Below are 21,401 nucleotides of genomic sequence, written 5' to 3'. Positions count from 1 at the left end.
CCAGGTACTAAGAGGCAAGTATTTCCAACAATTATTAACTGTGCACACATCACAGCACGGGCAGCAGACCTGATCACTGGCCTTCTGGAGTTCATAATCTAGCACGAAGGGCAGACAGTATATAAATGACATGAGCATGTATTCAAATAAAATTACTGCTTTACATGCTTTAAAGTAAATTAACAGGCTACAATGGCAGTGACAAGGAGGGGACCTACTCAGATGAGGTGATGGAGCAAGTCTCTCTGAGGAGGTAACATTTAAGCTGAGACCTAAAGCAGGAGGCAGCTGAAGCCATGTGTGCAGGGTAGTGGGGAGTAGGGAGAATGAAGTGGAGGTGAAAAGCAACAGGTATGAAAATTGGGGCAGAAATGGGCTTGGCATGTCAAAGGAATGAAAATAGGGCAAGTATAAACTCTGTCTGGAATTTAACACTAAAGCTGAGGGAAAATGGATGAAGCTGGAGAGTAGGCAGGAGCCATATTGGGAGGAATGCCGCAAATCATGATAAAAGAACCTGGCTGCTTTTTCCTAAGTGTGTGGGTCATTGAAGGGTTGAGACAGGGTAGTAAGATGGAATAATTTATGTTACAAAATACTTACTCCAGGCTGCTGAGTGGTGAATAACAGGGATGGGCTACAGTTTAACGTGAATGAGGAACAACAGAGTCGTTTCCTGCACTCCCAGTCAAGCCACTATTTACAAAGGAATCTCTTCTGCTTTGTCATGGATCCAAAGGCTTCTTTCTTAGCCTCTATGAGTTTCAATTCATTTATTAATAAATGAGGAATAAAAATGCCTAACTCAAATGACAGATCATCTGAGAAATTAATGTAACATGTCCACCACAGAGTTTGGCACATGGTAGGTATTCAGAAAACATTAGGTTCCATTTCATTAGTTCCCATGTAGCTAATAAAAACCCTTCCAAATTCATTAGCAGGTGCTAAATTTTAAAAAATAAAAAGCTTGGGCAGGAAACTTGGTCTAAACAGTCTATAAACAGTGCCTGAGCAACTTAGACTCTGTAGTCTGAATGGAAAATAACCCTGACCTGTGCAAAATATTTACAAAGCTCTACACCTCAACCAAAGACATCACGACCTGTGTACTCCAAAGAATGAACTCTGTAGTTAATGACCATCCAAATTCCTTACTGCAAACTATACAACACAGGAAAATCTAGGTAAAGGTTAATAAATCTCCTTGAAAGGTCCTTCCTTCTGAATTGCTTAAATTTTACTACTCAGCTGTACCAATAACTGTGTTATTCTCTACCATCTGTTTTTAAACAGATGCACAGAAAATTGGAAAAGTCAAAGACTGTAATCTAAGTAAATCATTTCTATACATTTTTAATTTCTCTTCTTACATTCTGGTATTGTGGATAGAGTTTTTACTGTAAGATGCCTTATTTTTTTACATATAAAGCAAATATGTTTTTCATAAATAGAGTTTTAGAGTATATGAGCTGCTGTTTGCATTCATCATCTTGGACCTTTCTAAAGAGTTCTTAACAATCCTGGCAATCCTACTATAGATGAATCTCTCATCAAAGGCATGATGAGATGGAACAACAGCCAATACAGAAGGTCTTCTCAGGCTCTGTTATCCAATATATAAGCCCTGAGCCACAGATGTGGCTCTTGAGTATATGAAATGTGGCTGGCTGGAACTGAGATGGGCTATGTGGTAAAATACATGCCAGATCTCAAAGGCTCAATAAGAAAAAGAATGTAAACTATCTCAGTAATTTCCCACATTTATTACATGTTGAAGTGAACATATTTATGATATATGGATTATATAAAATATATTATTAAGATTAACTAGCTATTTTCTTTTTACTTTTCTTGATGTGGCTACAAGATAATTTTACATTATATATGTACCTCACATTTGCGTTTCATTGCTCTACATGTTACACTGCTCTATGATCTGCATTTTTTAAGTAAATCAACTCTGTGTAAATCTGTTATATAAATCAAGATGTAAATTTTAAAAATAGCTGAATAAATAAGTGGGTAAATAAAATTCACAGCATAATATCTCTTAAACATTTCACAATATTGCTTAATAATTATTTGAGCAGTATAATTATGCTTTTAAAATAATTAGGTAAATGTTAAAATTAGTATTATATTTTATCTGATAAACAAATATGCATTAAATTAAATGTTTATGGGTTACACATTGTGACAGATCATGAACCACCAATATATTTAAGACAAGGTCTATGCTCTCACATGGTTCATAGTTTTATGGAAGGATGCACAAATATATCATATATACTTATGACTGGTGTGTGTGTCAATAAAACGTTTTGCCATTCTCAAAGGAAGAAAATAAGTCACTTGAAGCATTTAATAGCTACAGAACAGAATTTTCATATATAAGCAAGTAACTTTATTAAAAATTTTTCCCATTTGCAAATACTTTTGTTACTGAAATATGAATACCAATCTCACCAGTCTTATCCAATTCCCAAATGACAAATAAGCAAGTAGAGACAGAAAAAGAAAAAAAACCCTTCTGTCATTTACCAGCAGAGAGGTCACTCTATTCTTCTTAACCATTGTAAAGGATATTGCCAATCTAGGATGGTATAGTAAGCAAATGATAATCACTACTCAATACAAAATGCCAGGATCTTTAAAAGAGAAAGGAGTCAAACTGCCGTAAATAGGAATTAAGGTATTCATTATTTGATAACAATACTTTTTTTTTTTTGTAAACTATAAAGAGGAGAACACCCTTTATTACAACAGGGGTTTTTAAAAAGACCCCTATCTAAAATGGAAAATTCCCATCTTCTATAGGCAGAAGGAAATAAACATCAACAGGAGTTCAAAGGAAACACTCCTAAAGTCCAGTTTTGATGCAACGGCTCTTATCTGTGTCCTCTGAAACAGTGTATCCCCAAATCAGCTTAGATGTCCATCCAGAGCCAGTCTTGACCAATGGGATAAACTGTTTTGTTTGGATCATGGTATTTGCATGTTTTCCTAAATGACAAGGGGGTCAGAGCAGGTTTTTTAAACTGGCAGATGAATCCCTGCAAAATTCATTCTGACAAAGTCCTACTGCACTCTATGTGCCTCTATCAGCTAGACAGACACGTGGTTTTTGTCTCCTGGACCCCGGGCTTGGTTCTCACTCACACACAGCTCCCACATTCCCCCTCTAACGACTGCAGTGCTTTCACTGTGTCAGTGCGCTGATGAGTCTGGTGTTGGCTGAATCCAGGGACACGATCTGTTTTTCCTGTGCATCAATTATTTTTTGCTTTGCATCAATAACTGCTTGCATCTCAACGTGATCCTTCAATTCCTCTTCCACAGCCATTAGCCTGCTGATGATGCTCTTCATCTGGCTGTCCTTCTCCTGCTGCCTGCGGAGCCGCTCCTCGCTGTCCTCCAGCCGGGCCTTGTACTCCAGCAGCAGCGTCTGCATCTGCTGCTCCTGTGCCAGCAGCCGGCACTCATACTCCTCCAGCCGCCGGCTGGTCACCCGCAGGCGCTCCTTCAGTTTGGTAATTTCCTGCTCATACTTCTCAGCATGCTTGGCTTCATCTTGATTTTTCTCAGATTCTTCCACGTCCTCTTCATATCGCCCATTGTTCAGAACCCAGGCTGCTGTCTTCTCTACTGGGGACATTGTGGCAGAGTCCACAGGAGACTGAACCCCGACCTGCTGAGTCTGTTGTCTCTGGATTGCTCTCACTTTGGGAACAGGGCTCTCTCTGGAGGAAGAAGACTGCTGCCGGGACCGGGACCCATTCTGCACGGGTTCAGCCACCAGGGCTGTAGATGCCACGGACATGCTCCCTGTGCTTCGCAAGGCTGCACTGTGGGGCAGGGATGGCGGTGCTTTGGCTCGGGCACCTAACCCAGCCTGTTCCATTTTTCGGATTTGGGCCTGCCCAGTACTGTTTTGCCGTGGCAGGGCAAGAGGTATGTGTCTGTCTGGCACAGTGTGCCACCTGGAGAAGTCCTCACTTTTAGTGCTACGTTTGGTGAAATCCTCCATGCTGCTATTGCTGGGTCCGCTGAGTTTGAAGTCCTCACTGTTACTTTGACTCCTGGAACTGGCAGTGCTTAGGTTCTCCAAACTGGAATCCACAGAGGCCTTTGGCATTGCTGGCATTGGGTTATTGAGGTGATAGACAGGGTTCTGGAATGACAAGAGCTGGAGGCTGCCTGGCTGGTTCAAGGCTGAGTGCAGGGGCCTCCTCACCTGGGGTGTGCTCTGGGGAGTGCTCTGGGTTTCCCGCAGTTGTTTGATGCCGGCCCCCTGGGTGATGGAGAGCTGGTTTCCGGTCAAGCGCATAGGCACATTGAGCACAGCAGGCACATGCTCCCCCTGAGCAGCGCGAGTGTCCTGAAGGTCCATGAGGGAGATGCCCCGGCCATTGGGAAGGCTACTTTCTTTTTCATCCTTTTCAGAGTAAGTCATGCTCTGGGAAGAGGCCTGCTGAACCAGCAATAATGTTTTCCCTCGGAAATCGCCGTCCGTGTTTTCCTGGCTTGGAGATTTCAGTTTATGCAAGTCACTGTCAGTAGGGTCTTCAAATATTTTCTGCAGCCCAGAGGAGACACGTCCACTGACATTTGGGCTGGAGCTATGCTCAGTGACGCGTCTCAGTTGCTGTTGTATTGGTGTAGAGTTAGTCAGAGATTTGGTAATATCGGCAAGAATACGAGGGAGAGGTCCCAATTTTGCCACGGTTGCCTGTAGGAAGGAATTTTCACCCTTATCAAGTTGGGACACTACTTCCCATAGTAAGGAATGCAAAACTGAAAGCTCTCGACCCAGGTCAATGTAACCATCAAAGCCTGGGGTATTTGAGATGATGTCTGGATTAGAGATCTCCAAAAGAAACCGCTTCATTCCACCCCATTCATGTTCTAAAAAATCATTCATGAATGCCATGAATACTTCTTTGTTACCAAATTTCGCAAAGTTTGCCAGGTTCTGAATGACCTTGGCAATTAGAGTCAGAGTCCGAGACGTGCAGTTATCAGGATACTCCTGCATAAGGTTGAAAAGACTGGGAGACATAATGGCTGGGCACAGAAAACGGAGAAACAGCGAGGCACTGATGAGTCGCTCGCTGATGTCTTGCTTGTCGCGGTTCAAGCACTGCTGCTTCCACGATGCAAATACTTCTTTCAGTTCCTGAGGGAAAACACAGTAGGAGTTGGTGATCTTGCAGAAAGCCAGCTCACAGCACATTTTCAGGTTGCTCTGATGGTCTATCAGCTCGCTAGATGAACATTTGCTGGGATCCACTTCACAGTTTTCATCTGACTCATACATAGCTTTGATGAACTCCCCCAGTGCATCATGGAGGTACTGCTGTCCTACCAACTTGAGGTACTCCTCAATGGACTTGGTAGCGATGGTGTTCTCTCTGAAGATCAAGGCGTCATGCTCTCCACAACGATCCACCTCAGACATCACCAAGTCAGTCAGAAAATTCTTGGCTCTGCCAGTACTTTGAAGAATGTGAACTAAGGCACAAGCCAACTCCTCTTTATTTCTCACACTAATTACTGGTTCAAGGACAGAACACAGTATGGTGTAGTTGCTGGTGACAAATTCCGCAAATTCTTTGTATTGTTTCATAGGTAGAATGGTAATAGTCTGGAAGCATGATTTAATCCGAATAGAAGGCCCTCCTGTCTTTCCTTTGTTGGGTGTAGGTGTACTCACAGGATACCACTTTTCTACAAATTGGCGGCTAGTCACACTGGCAGTGGGGATGTTGACTAGCCCTACATAATTATTCTTGTCTTTTTTTTTCTTTTTTTCCACATCTTTATAAATGTGAACTGTGATGCTATGAAGAGGCGGAAGGCTGTAGAATTCAAAATGTTCACCCCAGAAAATATTATCTGCTTTGGTCTTGCTGGTTGTACGAGCAAAGAGGGTATCATCAAGGCACAGTTCACAGAAATATTTCTTTTTGGGGGCAAGGCCCTTGGCTTCGATGATCCATAAACGGAGAACATTTTCAGCTCGTCTGCAATTGTCCTTATTTGGTTGAACTGTCCTTCGAAGGTTTTCCATCCACTTATCTCTCTCTGAAGCAGAGTTACAGCTGAAGCACTTACTTCCACTTAAGTAGGTAACCTCAAAGCAGAAGTCCTGTCCAAGGATGCTACTATGGAGCGGTTTCACAGACACGGGCTCCCCTCTACCAAGGTCCAGACATTCCACCGCACTGCACGGGCTCAGCAAGGACTCATGGGAACGTGACTCCTTTAGTTTAGGCAGCCCACAAGACCCGTCATCTGTATTTCGAGGGGATGGAAGCCAAAAGCTCGTGTTTCTGTCAAGCTTTGATTGGCTTTTGGTCCTCTTGATGGAGCCTTTCAGGCCCTTGCTGAAGAACCCTGGTACTTTGAAGGGTGAAGTATTTGCAGTATCCATGGAGTTGGGTTTCTCTGATGTACTGGTCCCTGGGATACTCCGTCTGCCGGCGGACCTTTCTGCCGGCACCTCTTTATCACAACTGTTTCCCATCTCCACTTCAACTGACAGACATAGAGGCATCCAGCTTCTCAGATAACATTAGATAATCTTTTTCCTTTTATAGAAAATAAAAATACTTCTATTTCTTTTTTTCCTCCTTTCTCTCTCTCCAGTCGGTGGTCTCCGTTCTCTTTAAGGGCAGTGGGGCGGGCGAGGCGAAGGAGGCGGCGGGCGGCGGGGGCCCTAGAGGGGCGCCGAGTCCTGCTTGGCCCGTGGGGGCAGCCTGCGGCTGTGTCTGTCCAGGGAGTAGAAGTCCTGCTGTCGGCCGCTGGGCACAGCAGCGGCGAGGCCGAGGGCAGCGCGTCGTGCGCCGCGCGCAGGCCGAGGAAAGGCGTGCTCTCGGCCGCCAGCGCCCAGTCCGCATCGTCCACGTCATCCGCGTCGTCGCCCGAGGCGGAGCCCGAGCCGCCCCCGGAGCCGCTGCTTAGCGACAGTGAATCCCGCGCACGCCAGCCCGTTGAGGCGCGAGCGGCGCCAGCACCAGGGCCCCGCCGACGTCCTGCGGGACGAGCCGCGAGTGCACGGGCGCGGCCGATAACAGTAACTTTTAAGTGAATATGAAATCCATAAAAATGTCACACCTTAATGTCAAATCTGCTCATATCTCCCACCCACATCAAAGAACCATCCTTTGAAGACTTACATTCTAGAATCTTATTTGGGCTTGAGGCAACAGGAATGTTTTAATCATGCTTAAATCTTAAATCTAGGGTAGAAAAGTATGTGCCTCAAAAACAAGAGTGTAGTACCCTTTTCAAAATGCCTTACAACATAACTTAATTATCTCTATAAGAAGCAAGAAACTTTGAACCATAAATTATGGAGAGAAGTCTAGCATAATGGTAGAATAGTGTCTAAAAACTGATACCCTTTTTGCATTAAAATATTCAGGGCTAATTGTGATTTTAGCACTTGTTTTTTATCCTTGCTTTGTTCATTGGCCAAACTTAAACACTTCTCATCTCCTTCAATGAAAAGTGGTGCTATTATGTTCCTGGAAGCATGAGCACAGTTCCTCAAAGCCTAATTTTAAGGTCTTAATTGGCTGAGGCAAAGGAAGACCATACAAAGCCCACTTCACAGAGAAGGGCAAGACTGCCAGGTCACTTGAAAACAGATGAAGAGCTAACTGGTGAAATCTTCCAGTGTTCTGGGAAGTTTTACCAAACAGTAACTTACACAAAATGGAACACAATCACGCGTCATAACACAGAACCCAGAGGAGTTGAACTTAGCTTGTAAAAACAGAACAATTAAAACTGAAACAGTTATCTTCACTAAATAACTGCATATCATAACAAGCCAAGCAAGCTAATACAGAATGGGTACTGAAACTGGCTCTGTGGTGTGTTGTTAATATCAAATATTTGGTTATATCTTCTTATAATGTCTAAGTCCCAGGAACCATGTGCTTATGATTCAAGAAGGTTAATACTTACTAATACTTCTGTTCATTTGGTACTACTGGGCCTGTAATCTACCCATCCATTTACCCATCCAACATTTGCTGTGTGTTACATGATAAAAGACATGACACTGAATAAGATTATCTTGACCTTCAAGCAGTTCATTATTATTTAACAAATAATAGTTAATAATCCAGCAGCATACATATATTATAAAATCATCCAATTTGGAATAATTAAATTAAATTAATTCCATTATCATCGACTCTAACCACTGATGACAGGTTCCCAAAAGAAACAAACAAAACCAGAGAAGACCAATTTCTATTTGTGTAATTCAAGAGGATGGAAAAAGAAAAGTTAAAGGTTTGGAATCTATAGAAATCTTTTAAATTATTTTACATTCACATTAACAGTAAAGATACATAATTTTAAAAATATATCAAATGATAATTTTACACTTTTGGTGTTGATAACAATGAGGACTTACTACTAATTTTCATATACCATCAGACACTCTTTCGCCTAGAATGTCAATGAGATGCTTCTAAGTTTTACTTTGCTATTACAAAAAAATACAATAAGGGGCTTAATTTTTTTTTTCAGGATGGTTTCTCATGCAATTAGTACTTTCTGATTATTCACTACTACCTTTGTTCACTCATTAATTTACTCAATAACCATGTTGTGAAGAACAAGAAAAACCAAGGTGCCTATTGTCACTGAGTTCTACCTCCACCTGCCCCTCTTACACACCAAAAGCGTTTTGTTTATTTGTTTGTCTGTTTTTCTCCACCAACCACTGGGATTCGGAATATGTTTTATTTCACTCTTGTTTTCCCAAGGCCTTGTTATACTGCAGGAAATTTACATGTTCTTTATTTTTTTCCCAGGACACAAGTTCCCCCTTTTTTCAAATTATTCCCAACAGGAATGACCTACAATTGATGAAAACTGAATATACAAACAGGAAAACTTCTATAGTTCCAGAAATTATGATACGTGAGAATATAGCACAAGAGGAAGTTCGTGTTGCTCAGAAGATATTGTAAGCCACAATCAAAATTAAAGTCTAAGAAAAACAATCTCCTTTTGGAGAACACAGGTAGCCATTAGAAAAAAAAAAAACAATGGAAATCTTAAACAGTATTAATTCCAATTAGTTAACATACAAGGAATAATCAGACATTGGAATTTTCAGGTACATTTACAGATCCTTAAAAATTACAAATGAGGCAGATGAGAACCAAAATATATATATATTGCTTTTCCCCAATAAATACTCTAACCATTCGCTTATTCTGTTCCTTCAACTGGAATAAGAAAAGGGAAGATGTAGTATAAAGCACTATGCATAAAAATAACTCCCATAATATACCTTTCATAGGTACCCAGCACATGTCTCCCCTTCTCCCCTTTTCTTTCTCAATCTCTGAATCCTCCAAAGCACAGGTGCTTCTTTCCTTCCGTGAAGCTTAGAAACCAAGAGACACCTCCTCTCTCCTATTACCATGACAGCTGTGAAGTGTCTGATTTACCCAAAACAACAGATGCTAGTAACATCTGACTAGTAGGGAAACTTCTTGCAACAAAAATCACAAAGAAAAACTTCTCTTTGTAAGTGTTACCAGAATCCAGAATTTATGTTCCTACAGGGCATTTGTACATTTCATAGTCATAGATGACAGGAGGGAATGAGCCTTTCCGTGGCTGCTGCTTTGGAAACACCAAACCTACATGAAAAAAACAACTGTAGAACCAACCAGAGCCATCAGTTATTGACAACTTTTCCTTTTGTAAAGCATACTTGTACAGTACACGCTCCTTCCCTTAGCCTTACATAAATTTTTTGTGTAAATCCTTATCTGAATTATAACTTTAAATTCTCTATAAGTACAGAGTATGTCTCTTTCACATATGGAACCCAATGGAACACACATTCCAAAGCCATTAACAGACAGTCATTAAAAATGACTCACTGTTGGTTTTCCTATGGCTGCCTGAGGAAGACAAGTACTGTCATTAGCACAAGTTGAACTGAAGGAGAAAAATGTAAGCCATATAGCCAAATGCATAGTACACAGCAATGCACTTGATTTAATCCTTCTGCCCAGACAATAATAAGAATAAATAGATATATCAAGAAGGGGTTAATAAAAGAAAGGTGAGTAAAATTAATGACTAAATACTAATTTCTTACAAAATGGACTTCAAGATTAAGATGTTTAAAGGTGAATAAAATATTTCAGAATGATAAATTTAAAAGGAAGGAGGTATTTTAAGGTTCTCCTGGAGGAAAAATGAGCTAAAGAAAAACTGAAAAAAATTACAAATGAAAAAATAAACTAGAAATTTAGATGGAACCAGAGCTGCGGAAAAGTAGTAAGATGCTTACTCACCTGGACATGGTTATGGAGGCATGGAGAAGATTGAAAGACAAATACAATTCCATTGTAAAGGAGTTCAGATTGGTTTACATGGAGATACATCCGAGTCCAAATGACATTTATGGCTTGTCTAACACCCACCTTACACCAAGGCTTACACAAAATAAGGTTATAATTTGACCTCGGGTGGGGAATTAGAAAGAATTTAAATACTAGGGTGCAGTAGTTCAAGATTTAAAAAAGAGCAATTTATAGTAGTTTTTTTAAAAATCAATCAATAAAAAAAGCTTTGTGTGCAGAAGCCTCAGGAGGAAGTACAGATATCCATCCCAGCTCATTCCAGATGTCAGAGGCAGCTGCATAAAAGCAGAAAGAGCAAATCCTAAAGCAACCCTCTGCCAGAAAGTAATTTTAAATGTTTGTTCTTACAGATTCTAAAGGGAAGAGGAAAAAGGGTACAGGTATACATTTCCACGAGAATTGTGTAAAAAGCATGAGTATGGAATTCAAAACCAAAGGGCAGGAAGATGGTCTAAATTCTTGTTAACTCTTATTCTTAACGTATTTAAAAGGAAAGTTCTTTATTCTCTAATAGTTGATTAGGTTATTTCTCTGCCTGCATTAAGAGAAGGGCAAAAAAGGTGATGATTTTTAATAAAATTTAAAGTAAAAATTAGTATGAACATATATGCAGATATTAATATTGCAGAACAGTATAAACACAGTAGGCCAGTGTTTTTACTTTGATTTGCAACTAGAATGTAAGCACATATTAAATAGTTTTATTTTTCCTCTTTTAACAGTTTATTTTTTCAGAACAACTTTTATATCTTGGAAACAAGGCATTTCACTGAAATTACATATGCCTCTCCTCTCCTCCCTTATTGAACACCATTATCATAAATGTATTTAGTGCAACATTACGAGAATTGGTGTGTTTATCGTGTCTCTGAAGATGTACTACACACAGCAGCCATTTTCTCTTCCCTGTACTGTCCTAAAAAGCATTTTAACCTCACCATGAACAAAGATACACTATTAAAGAGAACCCGTCAGAGGCCTCACTGATACAGAGGGAGGAACAAGAAATCACATTACCTCTGTGGAGTATTCACATTAAGTAACCATAGTCACAAAGTGCCTGGGAAGCAAGATCAGTCCCTTACTTAAATGTGAGTTCACAAATACAGCTACAGAAAGAATAAGGAAATTAACTTCTATATTTGTTTGTAATCATTAGCATTTCCTTGCAACTAAATTATACTATGCAGATATCTCCCCCCGCCCCTGAAGCTCTTTGAAGAAAGGACTCTTCCCAGCTACCACAGACATTTTAGTTTCTAGTAACCCCACACTTTCAAAGTGTTCTTACATCTTAGCTAAATCCTTCCAGCTGCAGTTTACATTTCTTTTTGCTGCATGAAAGTTCTTCTTTGTTAAGGTATATCGAGTCAGAATAGAAAAAGATAGGAATGTTAATCTGAGGACAACTAAGGACAACATTGCCAGACTCAGATTAGGTTCTAATGATATACAGGACTGTGTGAAGGGGGAAAAGAAGGAAGAAATTGTGAATCATCAGTTGGATGAATACCTGTCCTGGGCCCAGTGAACTTTGAAAGCTTTGAAGAGAGCCAAATTTCTCATGACCATAGGAGTGTATATTTGTCAGACAGAATACTTCCCTGGAAATAGTTGTTCTAGGGGATTTAAGTAGATGGATATGCAAATTAACTGGTGATCCTGAAAACTATAGTATCCTTTAACCTCTATTTTAAAAGCACATCAGACAGGTGTGGTCTTGGGTGGGTGATTAGGAAGTACATATCACTTCCATGGTGGAGACACACATGAGAAAAAGTGTGATCTTAGTTTCCTGTTTACGGGAGAGAAAGGTTCTATACCAAAATATTAGAATTAGCTTCATTAACTAGGCCAGAGGCTTGAGCCTGTTAAGCTACACAATAAATTATAGGTAGTCTTATGCTAATGTGAAAGAAAATCTGGGAAATATCACAGTTACCACAGTAAGGAGTTAATATCTAAACAGTAAAACTGACCATTTTCTTCTATATAAGTATTTCTAATGGCTTAGTCATTATGATAGCCAAAAAGACTTTAAAGATTTCAACAGAGCAACTTCTTTCTAACACTCTTAACAAAAAGTTGTTGTCTTTACAACTGCAGGGAATAGACGCCAACACAGCGAGGCAGACAGGCTGTTTCAGTTGGCAAGCCCTACTGAAGCTGACTGAGCAGCGCTTCTTCATTCGGATACGTGACACGGTATGAGGAATAGAAGCCTGAGTTTCACAAAGCCCTTTCCCACCTATAATTTTCTGTCCCATCTGGTGAGAAATGACCTACCACCACTTGCCCCACAGGCTCAGCTGCCTGACTGTAAAATGGGATTAATAATCCCACATGGCTGTTTTACGGATTAAGTGAAATAATACATATAAAAACTTGAATATCAGCATGTCCTCATGCCTCCATTCCCCTAAAGGCCATCTCAAGGCAATAAACATTACCTGTAGGGGACTGGGGACTGTGCTAAGGAATGTGTGACATGATCAAGAAGTGAATTTAAATACTAGAGTACAAGGGTAATAGTCTCAATAGGAAATAAAGCAAATCTGTGATCTCCTGTGGTTGATGTGATGAATTATTCGTGGAATCTAAGAAGGAGAATGTGTGTATCAAAGTCTTTCCAAATACTATTAAGGAGCACTTGAAGGGCTTTACTCTGGAAATATAAAGAGGGGAAGGATTCTCTCACTGCCAAGTATGCTAGTTTCAAAAGATACAGAGAAAACAGCTTAGCATTAGGACATCATCAGAATAGTTTAATGGAGAAATTCTGAGTTATCATTTAATACTTCATTAGCTGTTCTTGTGTCTTGAAGAGACAGAAATAAGAAAAAATCAGTATTGATGTTTGTTTTCATCATGATTGGTAGAGCAGATTTCAGTGTCTAGTGTAGATATAGTTAAGGGGGTATGGCCTCTGATGACCATACCATAGTAAGTGGGATAAAGTAGTAAGAGGCTAAATCTATGCTATTTATTTATCTATTCTTCCACCCATCCAGCCATTCACCTGTCTACCTACCCAAATATCCAGTATGTTTATTTCCTGTTTAAAGGTAAAACATGGTGTCAGATGCAAAGAGAAAACAAGAGTCTATAAAACACGAGATTAAATCTTATTATTAAAAAACATATATGCAGGTAGCTAGACAAAAGGCAGTAAATGGCAAACGTCATGTAATTACATCCAGAAGTTTTAATAGTAACAGGGTAATAAAAGGAAAAATGTCTGCTAGCAAGGGTAATAATAAAGGTGGAGTTTTCGCAAGAAAACAGGGTGTGTGTAATGGGGGGGAATGGAGGTGCTCCTACAAGAGTTTGAACTTTATTGGTTCAGCAGTGAAAAAACTACTGGAAGTTCCTGAGCTGAGGGGTCATGAGCTCCAAGCTGTGTTTAATGAAGATTCATCTGGCAGAACAGATTAGAAGAGCAGTTGTGTGCATGCACATGTGTGTATGTATTCTCCAGTGAAACTATATTGGGTGGAGGTCAATTGTGGGGTGTGTTGCAAGTAATTTATTATACATAATACAAAACCAAAGTCTGAGAATGATTTACTTTTGTGTATTACTCTGAGCATATTCAAGGTTATTTCTCAAAGATGTCACCCATACCAAATGCTTTATGAAATAGCAGGGAAATGGATGGAGGACGCCTCCACGGAATGGTGTGAACTTGAACACACCCACTGGGAGTATGCCTGCTTGGGAAAGCTGTGAGTGTGGGGGATCTGGCAGGCTCAAGTAGACTAGAGGTTAAGAAGATCTTGCAAATAAGAAGCTTCTGTAATCCTTGAAGATTTGAAGTAATAAAGAACTAAATAAGACAGACGTCAACATGTGAGAAACAACCAAGGAAAACTTTGTAAAGTCACTGACTGCAGGGGACAAGAAAGTAGGAGAAAGTCACACATACAAAGATAAAATTTAAAAGGTCTCAGGAACACTTTGAAATTAATAAATCAAGAACATTTTCCTTGGAGTTTCAAATTGAAATTTTATAGTTATTAGGCAATATAGGCTTTATTATATAATATATAGTCATCCACTACTTTTAAATATTTCCATCTTAAATTTCATGACACACACATGTTTATTCTCAGAAACCACATCTGCTATCTAAAGCATTCTGGAATCCAATTCAGTCACAATAAAGAATAATCAAACTTCAAATAATCAAGAATTCAATGGTAAATTGAAGTTGTTGGTTCAGCAGTGAGAAATGTCTTCATAAGTATACCAGTCATCTGAAAATTGAGTCCATTGTAGGGACAGAGATAATTTTATTAAATCTACTAGGTGTACAACATTAGGTCTGTCACAGACTTTGTGTTTACACTTCAATCTCCTATGTCAATATGCTCCAGCCAAACTCTTTCCCACTTTAGCCCTTTATAAACACTGCTGGGTCAACAGTGTTATCATCCCTTGACTGGACTTAGGATCCCCTTATGTGTCACTCTTTAAGGAAACCCTGTCCTTAACACCTCCCTCACCTACACCACAAAGTTAGAGCCCACATCTGACCTTACAGCACAGCCTATACTCTTATATCCAAGGCCAACTTCTCCACTAAATGCAGTGTCTATGGCCAATGAACATGTCTTCATTTAAATTTATTTAAAAAAACAGAAGAAAAAATAAATATAATAATGAATATATAATAATAATAAATACAGCCTGAATTATACTCATCTTTATCTCAATATAGTCAAAAATTTAATTTTTTATGGAGGAAGGGGCCCACAAAGGCAAAAGTACCTAGGAACCATGAAAGTCATGACGTGTCCCCTAGTTAACTCTGTAGTATTTCTACTAATAAATGACACCCTGATTGTTTCTGGTTTTTGAAAGTAGGATGGTAGTGCATATTTGGGGATGGATGAAATGATAAATTGCTTACCGCACTTAGTATCTGGCAGAGAGCAATAAACGTTAGCTCATATGATTATCTAAACAATAACTGGGAGACACTATTTGTTACATTGTTGGTAGAAAGAGCAATATAATTCATTCCTTTTGAATTTAATTTACAGATACTTAAACAGTATTTGTACATAGCAACAAGTGTTACCTCAGCAGTAAGTTGAGTCTTTCTCACTCTTTCTTTTCCACTTCCTCTTTCACTTTTAAGAACTCTTATGAATACAACTGGGCCCAACAGATAGTCCAGGATAATCTTCTCTTCTTAAAACCCTTAATTTCTTTTGCCATGTAATATAACACATTAACAGGTTCTGGGGGATTCAGAAGTGGACATCTTTGGGAGAGGTGGGTTGGCATTATTCTGCCCACCACAATTGATGCAACTACTATGTGTGCAACAAAATAGAAAAAATATAACACTTCAAATAACTCAAAGACAGCAAAGATATCCTTTGAATTTAGTGAAAGCTATTTACTGACCTGAAAACTTACATATCAAATCTATTTTAGTACATGCTCTTTATCTTACTTCTCTTGCTGAGTATTCTCATGATTCAAATTCAAGTAGACCAGCTTTGCTATGAAACAGCTAAAAGTCATAGTTTATCAGAAGATAAAACAAAAAATCTAAGAATTCATTAATATTACATATTTAACATTTATTTTCCAGAACATATTCCAGAAAACACACACTTCCAATAATTTAGAAAAGGAAAAATGTAAACTTTAAGTATTTTAATCTCTAATCAATATTTAACTGTTACCAACTGAGTTTATTACTGGAGATATTGAAAATGTTTGTCTTTAGTTTAGCCAATAGAACAAGTATGAGCATTAGGCCTACTACACAGAGGGATGGGTGGTCAGAGAATCTTACAGCTAACTGAACAACTAGCCATAATTCCTTGCCAAATTATTCATTAACAACATGAATGCTCATTACATATTCAATCGAAGTTCACATCTGCACAGATCTGGAGCACCCGGTATATCACTAATTTATTTAATGCTATGGTCCTAAGAAGCCTTGGAGTTTACCTTCAATCCTGAGAAATAAAACTATTATAATGAAGCAAAAATAAGCAAAAACACGGATTAAGACTTGAGCAAAATTCTGATTTGACTGAAAGAGAGAACATTAAAAAAAAATATTGTTTCTCATTGGTCTTGGAAAATAATTACAAAGAAAGCCTGAAAATAAAAGAGATGACATAACTTCACATTAAACAAAATTATAGTTTAATGAGTTTATATAATTTCCTTAATCTATCAATTAAAATAAACTGTCATTTTCTCTAATAATCAACATCACCGAACTTCTGAACAAACTGGTGACAATGTAAAATAAAGTGCTGAACAGATTTTTTTTTAATTAACTAGAATCCAAATACATAAATGTATTACACTCAGAGGTCACCACCTAAATTAACTTAGAATGTTTAATTACACTCAATATGCAACAGAAAAACTTGTTTTCCTTGTTGACAGACAAGAACCAATATTTCCTTAAGTGCCATGATTGTCAAATACTCTTTCAATGAGACAAACTGAAAAGTTGCTTGAAGTGATGTGGGGAATGTAGATGAATTGGTGAGTGGTGGGAAAACTAAACCAATAAATTAATAATGGATATACAAAAATAAATGATGCAACCCCATCTCTATCCTAGGAAAGATGCCTTCAGTTTGCAAGTCCATCCCTTGTTTCTGTCCCATAAATGATTTCTAAGAAATTATCCTCTGTTCAGCCATCCAATTGCAGAACTGAAACAGAGGTAATAAAGAAATTCAGAGGAAGAAGAAGGAAAACAGAGAAATCAGCTGATAACAGTGTCTCAGAAAAGTAGCAACAGTGAAACCAAAGGAAAAACTCATAAAAGTTGAGATCAATAATAGCAGAGACAAATTTGGCAGGTGAAAACCTTTAGAAATGCAGTGTGTTCCCCAACTTCAAGCTCTACTACAAAGCCACAATAATCATGACAATTTGGTACTGGCACAAGAACAGAACCATAGACCAATGGAACAGACTAGAGAGCCCTGACATAAACTCAACCATATATGGTCAATTAATATACGATAAAGAAGCCATGGACATACAATGGGGAAATGACAGCCTCTTCAATAACTGGTGTTGGCAAAACTGGACAGCTACATGCAAGAGAATGAAACTGGATTATTGTTAAACCCCATACACAAAAGTAAACTCAAAATGGGTCAAAGATCTGAATGTAAGTTATGAAACCATAAAACTCTTAGAAGACAACATAGGCAAAAATCTCCTGAATATAAGCATGAGCAACTTCTTCCTGAATGCTTCTCCTCGAGCAAGGGAAACAAAAGCAAAAATGAACATATGGGACTACATCAAACTAAAGTTTCTGTATGACAAAGGACACCATCGACAGAACAAAAAGGCATCCTATAGTATGGGAGAACATATTTGTAAATCACATATCTGACAAGGGGTTAACATCCAAAATATATAAAGAACTCACATACCTTAACACCAAAAAGCAAATAACCTGATTAAAAAATAGGCAGAGGATATAAAGAGACAGTTCTCCAAAGAATAAATTCAGATGGCCAACAGGCACATGAAAAGATGCTCCACACCACTAATCATCACGGAAATGCAAATTAAAACCACAATGAGATACCACCTCACACCAGTAAGGATGGCCAGCATCGAAAAGACTAAGAACAACAAATGCTGGCAAGGATGTGGAGAAAGGGGAACCCTCCTACACTGCTGGTGGGAACGTAAGCTAGTTCAACCATTGTGGAAAGCAATATGGAGGTTCCTCAAAAAACTAAAAATAGAAATACCATTTGACCCCAGAATCCCACTCCTTGGAATTTACCCAAAGAAAACAACTTCTCAGATTCAAAAAGACATATGCACCCCTATGTTTATTGCAGCACTATTTACAATAGCCAAGATATGGAAGTAACCTAAGTGTCCATCAGTAGATGAATGGATAAAGAAGATGTGGTACATATACACAATGGAATACTATTCAGCCATAAGAAAGAAACAAATCCTACCATTTGCAACAACATGGATGGAGCTGGAGTATATTATGCTCAGTGAAATAAGCCAGGCGGAGAACGACAAGTGCCAAATGATTTCCCTCATTTGTGGAGTATAACAAAAAGCGAAACTGAAGGAACAAAATAGCAGCAGATTCACAGACTCCAAAAAGGGACTAGTGGTTACCAAAGGGGAAGGGTGGGAGAGGTTGGGTGGGGAGAGAGTGAGAAGGGGATTGTGGGGTATCATGATTGGTGCATATGGTGTGTGTAGGGTCACAGGGAAGACAGTGTAGCTCAGAGAGGACAAATAGGGACTCTGTGGCATTTTACTACACTGATGGACAGTGACTACAATGGGGTATGGGTGGGGACTTGATAATATGGGTAAATAGTAATCACATTGTTTTTTTCATGTGAAACCTTCATAAGAGTGTGTATCAATAATACATTAATAAAACATTTTTTTTAAAAACAAATGCAGAGTGACTTTCAGAGTCATTGCCTTAATATAGCACAGCAACTTCAGAATGATGAAAAAAAAATGAGTCCTTTATGTACTATACAGTAAAAATAACTCATTCTCAGAGTCACTTATAAGGCCAGAATAATGAGCAAATAGTATACTGGCTTCACCACAAAGCTGGTTCTATGCCTTGTTTATCTATTATCTACCCCATTGCAAGAGTTGTTCATTGAAAGCAGCTTGCAAAAAATATAGTCATGAGAACTGTTCTACAATCTGGCTTAAAACTCACAAACTGGTCTCCTCAAAGTCTTACATAGCAAATCCAGTAGCCACCTCTCATTCTTCCCATACTTTTCTCTTAACAGGCATTAAGCATATGCAAGGCAAAAAACAATTAAACCCAATCACAGATGTTGAAGAACTAACCTTCAAAATACGGAAACTTCTATGCAAATTATTGCGATAGGTGAAACTGCCAAAAACAGGATATTCAAAGTACTAACAAGGTAAGGAATAAGAAATGCCTAAATGCTAACTCTTTTCCTTGTTCTTTCCAGGGTTCATTTTTCCACCTTTACCTCTGAACCCATGCATATCTCTGGGACCCTGCTATACCAATTAACCTTTCTTTCACTTCTTCATCCTCTTGCATTCCCGGATCCTTCTATTCAACATTTATAATCAGGCTTAAGTTTGTCTATGATGAAAAGCAAATAGAAAATAATATTCTTAAAGTTATATTCATTCTACAATTAAGGACTGGAACTATTTTAGACATACACACAGTTTTAATATTGTTTACTCTTTTGCAATTCAGTTGATTAAAATTTTTCTTCACATGTTTTACTAGAGAGCTAACTCAAATCATAGTATAAAATGGAGTTAGAATTACTACTAACAATATTATAGTGTCCATACATGAATCAGCAGACTCTTAGAAAATATCACAAAGTGAATAAAAATATAAATGGCTTAAATCCTTCTACTATAAAACATAATACATAACTAAAATATTAGGAAAGACAAATATTGTTACCTATTCCCAAAGTATCATCAACAAAATGCAAACCACTCCAATTAAACTACTTAACTTCAGCCAAATATTCGCTGATACACCTTTTGGCTAAATAGAGCTCATTTTGGTTATGTAGAGTTCATTGCGATTTTTTTATCACCAAACATAAATATTATGGTTCCCCTACTGTGTCCATTAATATTCTTTCATTCACTCATTCATTAATTTATTCAGCAAATTCCCAATACACCTATTGTGTGTCAGATTCTTTCTAGGCACTGGAGGGTACAGCTCTGAAAAAACAAAAATCATTACTTTCATAGAGCCTCCATTCTAGTGGATGATTTTCAATTGCATGTCTTCCCAAAACTCATTCAGGCAAGAAATAATATATTTCTGGGCCAGCACAGTTCTCTGAATGCTTGCCACAGCCACTGTCACTGCTAAAAAAAGATTTAAAATTGCTGAACTGGAAAAAAAAAAAAGGTAGGGTAATAATGCACCTCTTCCCTGCCTAATTCTTGGCCAAGGCAGAGATACTGAGTGAAAACAATCAAACCACCTGAGTAATGAGTTCTCTGCTGCAAAAATATTACTTTCTGGAGTGGCTTGAGGACTGTTTCCCTCCTTCCACATCTCATTAGTAGTTTCCTTTTTATTCAGAAGAGGTAACTCCCTAACAAAGAGGCCTTGACAAAGGCTTGTTTCATCCTCGCAAATACATTCCCAGTAAGTGAGGTATTACAGGAAGGGACAGATCCAGGGAGCCTGACTCTACAGTACATGCTGCTGAGAATTACTGTCTTTCTGGGCATTGTATCCATCATTGTATCAGGGTAGGAAATTGGTGAAGATCCCACCTAGTCTGACAAAGCCAAATGAGGTTAACACCCAGCCAAAACTAGAAATTGGGTAAGAAGATCAAATTTCATCTTTAAGGGAAAGGAATTTCAGAGGCCGTGTTAATTTCTATTACTCCAGGAAAAAAAGTTATGAACACTAAATAGTCATAGCCACAAGTACAGAGTACCTGGAGAGCAGCAAGGGTCACCTGTGTAAGGAAGAGTTCATAATTTCAGTTTAAGAGAAAATATGTTAAGAAAATTACCTGCTCTATTTGCTTATAATCATTAGCATTTCATAGAGCAAGAAAGCAACTAAATCATACTATTCTGGTGACCCTCTTCCTGAAGATCTTTGAAAAAAGGAATCCTTCCAACTTCCACATAAATTTCAGTTTTTAGTAAACCTCATAGTTTCAAAGTATTCTTATAGAGGAATCTTGACACAGAGGAGCAGTGAGTTATCAGAATACTAAGAAGACAGACAGCAGTTTGTTTATTAAGAAATTGTTAAAAATAACTATGTACCCAAGTTAAAATACCATACCTAAATCCTCCCAGTTACAGCTTACCTCTCTTTACTCTTATCTTGGGTGCCATGCATAACAGAGAAGGATTTCTAAGCCAGTAACCACCGAATTCCTAAGACGTCCATGACAATAACTTCTCAACACATTTCTTCCCCTTTTGGAATAC

The 21,401-nt window shown here is 38.5% G+C and overlaps 1 protein-coding gene and 1 pseudogene across 6 annotated transcripts in view; both read right to left on the bottom strand.

The window, feature by feature from the left end:
* CEP128 (centrosomal protein 128) overlaps positions 1-21,401 on the bottom strand; it is a 397,887-nt gene that overhangs the window by 180,559 nt on the left and 195,927 nt on the right. The gene's annotated exons all lie outside the window — the stretch shown is intronic.
* Positions 300-13,265, bottom strand: LOC108397737 (ras GTPase-activating protein nGAP pseudogene; annotated as a pseudogene).

The sequence above is a fragment of the Manis javanica genome, chromosome 8 (genome assembly GCF_040802235.1).
Source record: "Manis javanica isolate MJ-LG chromosome 8, MJ_LKY, whole genome shotgun sequence".
NCBI lineage: Eukaryota > Metazoa > Chordata > Mammalia > Pholidota > Manidae > Manis > Manis javanica.
This window is presented reverse-complemented; position numbering and strand designations above follow the sequence as displayed.